The sequence below is a fragment of the Hylobates moloch genome, unplaced genomic scaffold (genome assembly GCF_009828535.3).
Source record: "Hylobates moloch isolate HMO894 unplaced genomic scaffold, HMol_V3 SCAFFOLD_1, whole genome shotgun sequence".
Taxonomy (NCBI): domain Eukaryota; kingdom Metazoa; phylum Chordata; class Mammalia; order Primates; family Hylobatidae; genus Hylobates; species Hylobates moloch.
In genome coordinates, this window is record NW_026652276.1 from 104,556,615 (window position 1) to 104,568,686 (window position 12,072).

A 12,072-nucleotide genomic window follows, 5' to 3' on the forward strand; every position below is an offset into this window, starting at 1 on the left:
TTCATTTATACAGGCAATTTTCCCTGGGGCTTCCTTGCTATTGAACACTGTAACATTGATTTTGGAGAGAATCCCTGGGGATGGAGGAGGCATCGTCAACATTCCAATGCAGCATCAGCTAATTCACATGCAACAGAGACTCTATCAATGCAGAAACATGCAAGAGCTTTCGGGAAAGTACAGCTCATTCAACATCAGATAATTCGCAATGGAGGAAAGTTGTATGTGCGTAATGGATGTAAAAATGCTTTGAGATGGTGCCCAGAGTTAATTCAACATCTGGGATTTTGTAGCAGAGAGGGGCCTTGTGAGTATAATGGATGAGGAAGAACCTTCAATCAGAGTTCCATACTTACACAGTATAAGCTAATTCATGTGGGACTTAAATGGTCATATGTAATGAAGACGGAAAAGTCGGAGAAGCGTGGAGAACACAGAATGTGAGATCATCCACACTGGAGGAAGTCTTAGGAGTGTAATTAGTGTGGAAAATCACTTGGGGGCAAGCTTAGCTTTCTCATCATCGGAGAATTCACACAAAAAAGGAATGAGCTTGGACAGATTGTGGGAGAACTTTCAGGCACTAATCAGGCTAATTCATCCCGGAGAAAAACCTTGATGCTTGATGACGAAGAAGGGGAAGAAGTCTTCTGGTTTTTTTTTGTTTTTTTGTTTTTTAGACGGAGTCTTGCTCTCACCCAGGCTGGAGTGCAGTGGCGTGATCTCGGCTCACTGCAAGCTCCGCCTCTGGGTTCACGCCATTCTCCTGCCTCAGCCTCCTGAGCAGCTGGGACTACAGGCGCCCGCCACCACGCCCAGCTAATTTTTTGTATTTTTAGTAGAGACGGGGTTTCACCATGTTAGCCAGGATGGTCTCGATCTCCTGACCTTGTGATCCGCCCGCCTCAGCCTCCCAAAGTGCTGGGATTACAGGCTTGAGCCACCGCGCCCGGCCCCAGTTTTATTCCTTATTGGATTTCAGAGAATCCTCAGTGATATAGAGGGAAACTTGCTGGAGGAATTCAGGGTTTATTGGAGTTCACATTAAAGGCCTGGTGCCGTGGCTTACATCTGTCTTCCCAGCACTTTGGGAGGTCGAGGCGGGTGGATCGCAAGGTCAGGAGTTCGACACCAGCCTGGTCAATATGGTGAAACCCCATCTCTACGAAAAATACAAAAATTAGCTGGGCGGCTAATTTTTGGTGGCGGGCACCTGTAGTCCCAGCTACACAGGCGGCTGATGCAGGAGAATCACTTGAACCCGGGAGGCGGAGGTTGCAGTTAGCCGAGATCACGCTGCTACACTCCAGCCTGGGCCACAGAGTGAGACTGCGTCTCAAAAAAAAAAAAAAAAAAAAAATCACATTAAAGCATTAATTCCATTAAAGTAGGGGTTTAAGCTTTTTTGCTTCTTTCACCTCAATTGAAGCTTTCATTCCTTACGTCTCTGTTGAAGGAATGAAGCAACAGGCAAAAATCAATGGTGCACTGGCTTTGCCCTTCAAAACATCATACAATATGTGGGGTGCAGAAGAACAGCATTGAGAGGTGCTGGGTTTGGTGCCAGAATCTGGCAGTTGCAAATTCTAATATCATCACAACACAGCTGTGTGTGGGCCCCATATATCTGATGAACTTCCAGGGGCCACATCTCTACAAATGCTAAAGATTATTTGGAGATGGGAAAATGGGGCTTGGGGTGCTTTTTCTCCAGGTACGAGTGAAATGAAAGAATGTGTATTTCTAAGATACATTAGGAGGATGCCAATTTCTCTGTTTCATATTTTAAAAAATGGAGATTTAAAGAGGATGGGCTAGAGCTCTTGGGTTCAGCTTCTGATTCCATAAGGGAAGAATCAGGCATATTTCTTGTGTTGAAGCAACACACACACACACACACACACACATTTCTTGTGTTGAAGCAACACACACACACACACACACCTGAGGAAAGACCAGAGGAAAGCTTTCTCTAGTCCTCCACTGATTGCTTCTTTCCTACCAACCTCATTCCTTGGCCTTCAACCAGCATTCTAAGTCTTCCAAAATACATCCTTGTCTCTCCCTACAGTAACTCTTTCATTGAGTTTTTTTTTTCCCCCGAGATGGAGTCTCACTCTGTTGCTGGAGTGCAGTGGCACAATCTTGGCTCACCACAACCTCTGCCTACCGGGTTCAAGCAATTCTCCTGCCTCGGCCTCCTGAGTAGCTAGGGCTACAGGCACGTGCCACCATGCCAGGCTAATTTTTGTATTTTTAGTAGAGACAGGCTTTCAGTATGTTGGCCAGGCTGGTCTCGAACTCCTGACCTCATGATCTACCTGCCTTGGCCTCCCAAAGTGCCGGGATTACAGGCGTGAGCCATCGCGACTGGCCCATTGAGTTCTTAATAGAAGTGAGTTAGGTATTGTAGATTTCTGGCTCCTAACGTTGCTTAGAGAAGCCAGAAAGAGGCGCAGTGGCTCACGCCTGTAATCCCAGCACTTTGGGAGGCTGAGGTGGGTGGATCATAAGGTCAGGAGTTCAAGGCCAGCCTGACCAACATGGTGAAACCAAGTCTCTACTAAAAATACAAAAATTAGCTGGGCATGGTGGTGCGCACCTGTAATCCCAGCTACTTGGGAGGCTGAGGCAGGAGAATTGCTTGAACCTGCGAGGCAGAGGTTGCAGTGAGCCAAGACAGCACCACTGCACTCCAGCCTGGGTGACAGAGCGAGACTCCATCTCAAGGAAAAAAAACAAAGAGAATCCAGAAAGAAAATGTAGGAAAAAAGAGAAGAGGTGAGGGAGATAAGGAATGAAAAAAGTTGCAGAGGGGGTGGGTGGGGGAGCGGTGGCTATGCACACAGAATGGCAGCTGAGGACACCTTATTCCTGAGAATCTAAAACAGCACTAAAGTTGATGGCTGGAGAGTAACCAAAAGGCCTAGTTTCCCACTAGGCCAGTTTAGTTCCGGCGGCCATCAACTTCTTCCAGTTAGTTCCCTCTCTCACGCTCCAAATCTCAGGCATTAAAGCCCCGCTGAATTGCTACAATTCATCATTGAGCCCTGTTTTAGAAGATGTCTAAGGCTGGGCAAGGTAGCCCATGCGTGTAATCCCAGCACTTTGGGAGGCCCAGGCCGGTGGATCACGAGGTCAGGAGATTGAGACCATCTTGGCTAACATGGTAAAACCCCCTCTCTACTACAAAAAAAAAAAAAAAAAAAAAAATTAGCTGGGTGTGGTGGTGCTTGCCTGTAATCCCAGCTACTCAGGAGGCTGAGGAAGGATAATCGCTTGAACTAGGGAGCTGGAGGTTGCAGTGAGCCAAGATTGTGCCACTGCACTCCAGCCTGGCGATAGAGTGAGACTCTGTCTCAAAAAAAAGATGCCTGGAACTTTTTGTGAATATCTCTTTCCTTGTCCATGTCCCCTAGGCCTTGGGGTCAGCACTCAGAGCTGGGATTCCTCTATAGGCTGTGACCGATCCTGATTCTTATTCCCTCCATATGAGCAACAATTCAATTTCTAATGTCTAAACTTAGGTTGATTTTCCATTGGGAGTTATAGCAAGAGTCATGGGGTTCTGAGAAGGGGTGAGGAATGCTTTAGGCTGCAGGTATCAGAAATCTGCCTATAAAATAAAGACATGTGACTTACAGATCAGTAAGACTGGAGGAAGTGGGGGTTCCAGGATAGGTATGGTGGCTCAATGCTGTCAGGGAGGACATAGGCTCTGCCATCCTCAGTATGTGGGCTTTTCCCTTCGGTCTTGTGGCCTCATGGTCTCAAGATGGTCCCAGCCATCTCCCCATACTTTTTTTTTTTTTGATTGAGACAGAGTCTCACTCTATCGCCCAGGCTGGAGTGCAGTGGCATGATCTCGGCTCACTGAAACCTCTGCCGCCCAGGTTCAAGTGATTCTCCTGCCACAGCCTCCCGAGTAGCTGGAATTACAGGCACCTGCCACTGTGCCCAGGTAATTTGGTTTTGTTTTGTTTTGTTTTGGAGATGAAGTCTTACTCTGTTGCCCAGGCTGGAGTACAGTGGTGCAATCCCAGCTCACTGCAACCTCTGACTCCCAGATTTAAATGATTTTCTTGCCTCATCCTCCTGAGTAGCTGGGATTACAGGCGTGTGCCACCATGCCCAGATAATTTTGTATATTTAGTAGAGATGGGGTTTCACCATGTTAGCCAGGCTGATCTTGAACTCCTGACCTCAGGTGATCCACCAACCTCGGCCTCCCAAAGTGCTGGGATTACAGGTGTGAGCCACCGCATGCGGCCCCCAATTTTTGTATTTTTAGTAGAGATGGGGGTTTCACCATCTTGGCCAGGCTGGTCTTGAACTCCTGACCTTGTGATCCACCTGCCTCGTCCTCTGAAAGTGCTGGAATTAAAGGTGTGAGCCGCATCTGGCAAATGGGACAGCGTGCTGCATGGGCTGGGAATCCCCATACATTTTACCAGCACAGCTAAGTCACCTGCCCGCTTCTAAGGCAACTGACAGCCAAGGGAACGAGTGGCAAACTGGCTGCAATGACACCCACAGGCAGGAGGTCCCCCGGGATGGCTTCTCCCAGCCCTTTGTGGAGTCCCAGCTCTGTTCTCACCATCTCCTCTATCCTCTTGCCAAAACCAAGCTCATTTTCCCTCCACAACGAGGGGATTTTCCCCATGGCATAGCTCATTTTGGTTTTGCTTCAATCGCCAAGTTTCTTCTCCAGTGTAATTTTGGCCAGCACACTAGTCCAGCCAGGCCCTACTTGCCCTCAGGACATCTTGTTGCTCACTGATTCTACTGTCTGGTTTTTCTGCTCCAATTTCCAAAAAAGACCATCTGACTGGCCTGGCTGGCTTTCCCTACATTTTTGAGCCAGATGACTTCAAAAATCATTGGCCAGCCTATATGGGATCCTGGTCCAGTGAACTGTACATTTGGGGGCTTGGAGGTGGCAGAGAGGCAGGGTCACATGGTGTGACACAGCTGCCTAGGCAGTGGTTTCCATGGAGGGGCCGGGGGTAGCACAGGTGATGGCGCAATGGCATAAACCATTCATAGAGGGTCGCCATAGAGGTAATGGCGCAATGGTGTAGAGCATCCGTAGAGGGTTCTCAGAGCCCAACAACTGTACAAGATGACAAGACTGCTCTGTCGGGGAGAGAGACCACATGGAAGAACATGAGGCACCAGTCACGTGACTGCAAAAGCCACTTTGGATATTTTAGCCCCAGTAGCTGCTGGGAAGAGAGGAGGCCTCAGAGATAGTGGAGCAGAAATAAACCAGAATACAAGACTCATGGAACTGAGGGCGTCATCACAGATTCTTGAGTCCCAGCGGCCTCAAGGCTTCCATGGCTCAAGAATGTCCCCCAATTCCTACAGCAGAAGTTCCAGTGGCTGTGGGTAGAAAGCTTGAGTTCTCTCATGAACATAGCTTTAATAGGGATTGGAAGCTCTTCTTGCCTACTGGTCTTAGGATCTTGGGAAAGCTTTTGTGGCTTTGACAGGCTGAAGAAGGGACTGTGGAGGCAGGACTATTTCAAGATGGCCCTGTGACAGACAGAAAACGGGCTGGTTCTTCCAACAAATGGAATTCTTAAATTACTCAACGGAAAAATTAGAACTTTTAGAAGCATGGGTGATGGGCAGAGCTGGATTTGAGCCCTTGCTCTTCTACTTACTAACTGCATGACCTTGGGCAAGTTATTTGGCCTTTTTAAGTCTTTTTTTTTTTTTTTTTTTTTTCATTTGTAACAAGAGGACAGAAACACACCTCTTTCACAGGGTTGCTGGGAGGACTAAATGAGATACTGCATGGGAAACAATTGGCACCACTGGCCCTGGACACATGACGGTGACTGCGATTGTGAGTCACTTATGTACTTGGCAGGTGAGGGCCAAAGGCCCAGTGAGAGACACAGCTAGAGCTTCAGGGCGCTGGCTTGGCTGTTCTGGACAGGCATCTGTACCCTCCATGGTGGGGAGTGTGGGTGGGGTAGGGGTGTCTTACAGCTCTCCATCTAGATCCAGTTTCTTGAACAATTTCATAGAAGCCTCTCATTCTCTTTATTTTGAGACAGAGTCTACCACTTGTCACCCAGGCTGGAGTGCAATGGCTTGATCATGGCTCACTGCAACCTCCGCCTCCTGGGTTCAAGCAATTCTCCTGCCCTAGCCTCCCGAGTAACTAGAATTACAGGCCTGTGCCACCACACCCAGCTAATTTTTGTATGTTTAGTAGAGACGGGGTTTCACCGTGTTGGCCAGACTGGTCTCGAACTCCTGACCCTGCCCACCTTGACCTCCCAAAGTGCTGGGATTACAGATGTGAGCCACCATGCCTGGCCCTCTCATTCACTTTAGAACAGTCTTTGCCACCCCCATGGGGGGTGCCTAGTTTAGGGTGACCTTTCCCTCCAGCCCTTTGCTTCTCCAATAGCCTTCACCTGGTCTTTCTTCCTCCTCTTTTTCTTTTTTCTTTTCTTTTTTTTTTTTCTCTCTCTCCTTTTCTTACAGGGTCTTGCTGTGTCACCCAGGCTGGAGTGCTGTGGTATCACAGCTCACTGCCACCTTGACCTCCTGGGCTCAAGCAATCCTCCTGCCTCAGCTTCCTGAGTAGCTGGGATTACAGGCATGCTCCACTACACCTGGCTAATTTTTTTAAACTATCATTTACAGAGACAGGGTCTCGCTATGTTGCCCAGGCTGGTCTGGAACTCCTGGACTCAAGTGATCCTCCTGCCTTTGCCTCCCAAAGTGCTGGGATTACAGGTATGAGCCACCATGCCCAGCCTGGTTGTTAATTTCAGTCTCCTGCACCTTCACCTGTTTTTGTAATTTCTTATCCAATTTGGCCTGGGGATCATCATCAGAGGAGGGATTTGAAAGGGTATTCTTTTTTTTTTTTTTTTTTTTAGACCAAGTCTCACTGTTGCTCAGGCTGGAGTGCAGTGGTGTGATCTCGGCTCAGTACAACCTCTGCCTTCTGGGTTCAAGCAATTCTCCTGCCTCAGCCTCCCAAATAGCTGGAATTACAGGCTCACACCATCACGCCTGGCTAATTTTTGTGTTTTCAGAGAGAGAGAGAGAGAGAAAGGAAAAGAGAGAGAGAGAAAAGAAAAGAAAGAAAGAAAAGAAAAGAAAAAAGAAAAAGAGGAGGAAGACCAACCAGGTGAAGGCTATTGGAGAAGCAAAGGGCTGGAGGGAAAGGTCACCCTAAACTAGGCACCCCCCATGGGGGTGGCAAAGACTGTTCTAAAGTGAATGAGAGGGCCAAGCATGGTGGCTCACACCTGTAATCCCAGCACTTTGGGAGGTCGAGGCAGGCAGATCACTTGAGGTCAGGATTTCGAGACCAGTCTGGCCAACATGGTGGCTTCACGGTTTCACCATGTTGCCAGACGCGGTTTCACCATGTTTCCCAGTCTGGTCTCAAACTCCTGGGCTCAAGCAATCTGCCCACCTTGGCCTCCCAAAGTGCTGGGATTACAGGTGTGAGCCACTGCGCCCGGCCAAGGATATTCTGGGGGCTCACTGTAAATGGCATTCCAGCTATACAATTCCAGGCCTGGAGCAATGAAGCCAGCAACTGGCTGTCTCCCCTGGCCTTGAGAGAACTGGGTAAATAGAGGGGCCTCTGGTAAGCAGATGCAGAGGCAGCTGGCCAGGGAACTCCCTTTCCTTCTCTCCTGAATGCTCGATGACCCGCTGACATGTTCACCAAGTCAAAGTTCAGCAGTGTGGAAGACTTGGCTTTCTAGGAAATGCAGTTCTCATAGGCAGTGCCAACACTAAGAACTACTTCTTACTATCTCTACCAAGACACCAAGAACATATTGAACTTATTAGGGTTTTTTTTGTTTGTTTTGTTTTGTTTTTTGAGATGGAGGCTTGCTCTGTTGCCCAGGCTGGAATGCAGTGGCGTGGTCTGGGCTCATTGCAACCTCCACCTCCTGGGTTCAAGTGATTCTCTTGCCTCAGCCTCCTAAGTAGCTGGGATTACAGGTGCCCACCACCATACCCAGCTAATTTTGGCATTTTTAATAGAGACAGGGTTTCACCGTGTTGGCCAGGCTGGTCTCGAACTGCTGACCTTGTGATCCACCCGCCTTGGCTTCCCAAAGTGCTGGAATTACAGGCGTGAGCCACTGCACCCAGCCGTTTTTTGTTTTATTTTTTTTTGAGACGGAGTCTTGCTCCGTCACCCAAGGCTGGAGTGCAGTGGCATGATCTTGGCTCACTGCAACCTCCACCTCGCAGGTTCAAGCAATTCTCCTGCCTCAGCCTCCCGAGTAGCTAGAATTACAGGCACGTACTGCCACATCCAGCTAAGTTTTGTATTTTGGGGTTTCACCATGTTGGCCATGATGGTGTCCAACTCCTGACCTCAGGTTATCCACCCGCCTCAGCCTCCTAAAGTGCTGGGATTACAGGCATGAGCCACCGTGCCCAGCTTATAGCTTTTAAAGTTAGAAGAGAGCTCCAAGGCTATATAAAACTTTGGACTTGGCCGGGCGCGGTGGCTCACACCTGTAATCCCAGCACTTTGGGAGGCCAAGGTGGGCAGGGTCAGGAGTTTGAGACCAGCCTGGCCAACCTGGTGAAACCCCGTCTCTACTAAACATACAAAAATTAGCCGGGTGTGGCGGCACTTGCCTGTAATCCCAGCTTACTCGGGAGGCTGAGTTAGGAGAAATGCTTGAACCCGGGGGGCGGAGGTTGCGGTGAGCTGAGATTGCGCCACTGCACTCCAGCCTGGGCAACTGAGCAAGACTCCATCTCGCAAAAAAACAAAACAAAACAAAAAAACAACTCTGGACTTTGTGCACAAAACTGGTTCCCTTTTTTTCAGGGGAGGCTGACATTTCACCACCACCAAAAGGCAAGGCGCCTTTTCTGTTCTGTGTCCTTGAGACCCAGAACTTAGCCATATACCAATGGGATGATGTCCTCCCCAGGGGCAGAAGCAGACCCAGGTGGGACATTTCAGTACAGTCCTTAAGGTCCGTTCTCCTCACTACCTCCATGAACTCCTTGGCTGCCTGGATACCAGAGTGCAATGTTCATTCAGCAGATACTGAATGCATACCTACTATGAGCCAGATGCTAAGCTGGGCACTGTGGACACAGAGACAGGCCTAAGGCGTAGCCTTGCCTTCAAGGAGCCCCAAGTTCACATCGAGGGTGGTCCCTGAGCTGATCATTCTTAACTAGCACAGCTCCGCAGCAATGGTGACTTCTGTTTTTTTTGTTTGTTTGTTTGTTTTTTTGAGACAGTCTTTCTCTGTCCCCCAGGCTGCAGTGCAGTAGAATGCCCTCGGCTCACTGTAACCTCCACCTCCTGGGTTCAAGTGATTCTAGTGCTTCAGTCTCCTGAGTAGCTGGGACTACAGGTGTGCGCCACCATGCCTGGCTATTTTTTGTATTTTTAGTGGAGATGGGGTTTCACCATGTTGGCCAGGCTGGTCTTGAACTCCTGACCTCAGGTGATCTGCCAAACTTGGCCTCCCAAAGTGCTGGGATTACAGGTGTGAGCTACCACTGAACCTGGCCAGCAACACTGACTGCTTTCTTGTTCCTTGCCTGCCCATCCCCAGAGTCACTCCCAAGGCTTAGTGCAATGCAGGGCAACTAGCAACACATCTCAGGCAGAGCTGAGGCTGCAGAGACGAAGCATCGGCCACCTTGGCTAATGCCGCTGGCCTGAAAGTTGGGAAGGGAGGAAGAGGTGGCAGTAAGTATAAGATCACCTTCCTCCCTGTGTGACCTTCAAGGGGCAACCACCCTGAAGACCGGTTATGTCTTCAGTGGAAGTTTAACGCCCTGAACCACAAACCTGTCTGCCTAGATGACATCGTCACAGTTATAAGCAGTCCACCCATCCACACAGTCCACCAAGCCACCCTGAGTGTCTCAGGGTTCAAAGGATTCTTGGAGCATCCAGAGGACAAGAGGCGGCCCCACTTCAAAGATCTTTCAGTCTGCTTGGGAAGAAAAAGGCATCAAAAGTTAATGAAGAGCTAAGTGTGGTATGAGTGTTAAATGGATTTCACAGGCAGCGAATTCTCATGAAGGGAAGCAGGGGAGCAGGGCTCCAGGCTCACAGCCTCCCAGGAAGGCTTCAGGGAACAGGTGGGCTTTGGGCTAGGCTTAAAGGATGGGCAGAATGTGGAGTGGTGGGGGTGGGCACCCCACTGCATTCCAGGAGGCACTGACCATCAGCAATGACCATGGCACTCAGAATAGAGTTTGGGCTGAGCACGGTGGCTCATGCCTGTAATCCCAGTGCTTTGGGAGGCTGAGATCGAAGGATCGCTTGAGCCCAGGAGTTCAAGACCAGCCGGGGCAACACAGTGAGACCTCATCTCTATAAAAAATTTAACAACTAGCCAGTTATGGTGGTGTGTGCCTGTAGTCCCAGCTACTCAGAAAGCTGAGGTGGGAGGATCACTTGAGCCCAGGAAGTCAAGGCTGCAGTGAGCTATAATCATGCCACTGCATTCCAGCCTGGGCAACAGAGCAAGACCCCATCTCTTAAAAAAAAAAAAAGGTACCACTTTGGGAAAATTGCAGACTCTGAGCCTAAACTCTACTGGCCTGATACACATGGCAAAACACCTGGTCAGGATTTCCGGTAGAATATCAAAGAACTCACAGGGCAGAGGAAAGCTTTGAATATTATGAATGAGGGAAAATTTCCATTCATCTCATAATTCATACTAGAGAGACTCCTGATGATTGGCACCAGCGAGGAAAATCCTCAGACAGAGACAAGCTGTTATCGGAGATGCGAAAATCAAAGGGAAGGACATAGCACAGAAGCGCGTGGAACCCACATCACAGCTTGTGCCTGAGAGCATCACACGGGAGAGAACTTGTGTCCTGAATGAACGGTGTTCCAAAAAAGCACAACTGCACCAAGCATCAGATAAGCCATTCTGAGCTCAGTCTTTGCAATGTAATGAATTGGGGGTGGTGATCATTTGAGAAGAAATCAGCCCTTATTCATCAGTCGATGGTTCTGACTGGAGAGAGGGCAGGTGTTCATCACGGATGATGAAGCTCTGGGGGTGCTCTGATCACATATAACACAGGAGGCTGCAGAGGGGACCCGAGGAGGGCTGTCAGGGGGGCCTCAGGATACATGTGATATAAAATGTTCCCAAGAGGAAACATGATGAAAGGGGCAAATTTAGAAAGTGATTTCGGGCCGAGCACAGTGGCTCACACCTGTAATCCCAGCACTACGGGAGGCTGAGGTGGGGTTGAAGAGGGCAATCACTTGAGGCCAGGAGTTCAAGACAAACCTGGGCAACATAGTGAGACCCCATCTCTACCAAAAATAAAAAATAAATCAATAAAAAAAATTTAAAAGCTTTTTATTGGAACTTGTTCTCTTAGAACCAGCAATGGCTATGGGGAATGCAGATACCCTTCAGAGGAGTTTGCTCAGACGACACAGTCGAGCATGTGTTATCCTTGGGGTGACTTGCAGGGGTGCCCTAATGCCATGCACAAGAATCCAGGCCCAGCAGTTCTCGAAGTTTCCTTTTCCCACAGGGCTATACATTTTCTTCATCTTCCCTCCTCCTTCCTCTTTGTTTGGTAAAGAACAAAGTGTCAATTTTTCTGTTCCTTGTCCTTGCCTTGAAAGGGTGTCCTGGCACCTGTGTGTTCACGTGTGCTCTGTGTGGCCTGCCTATTAAGAGGCTGGTGGCGGGCCAGACACAGTGGCTCATGCCTGTAATCCCAGCACTTTGGGAGGCCAAAGTGGGTGGATCGCCTGAGGTCAGGAGGTCGAGACCAGCCTGGCCAACATGGTGAAACCCTGTCTCTACTAAAAATACAAAAATTCAGGCCAGGCGCAGTGGCTCATGCCTGTAATCCCAGCACTTTGGGAGGCCAAGGCAGGCAGATCACAAGGTCAGGAGATCGAGACCATCCTGGCCAACATGGTGAAACCCTGTCTCTACTAAAAATACAAAAATTAGCTAGGCGTGGTGGCATGTGCCTGTAATCCCAGCTACTCGGGAGGCTGAGGCAGGAGAATCGCTTGAACCAGGGAGTCGGAGGTTGCAGTGAGCC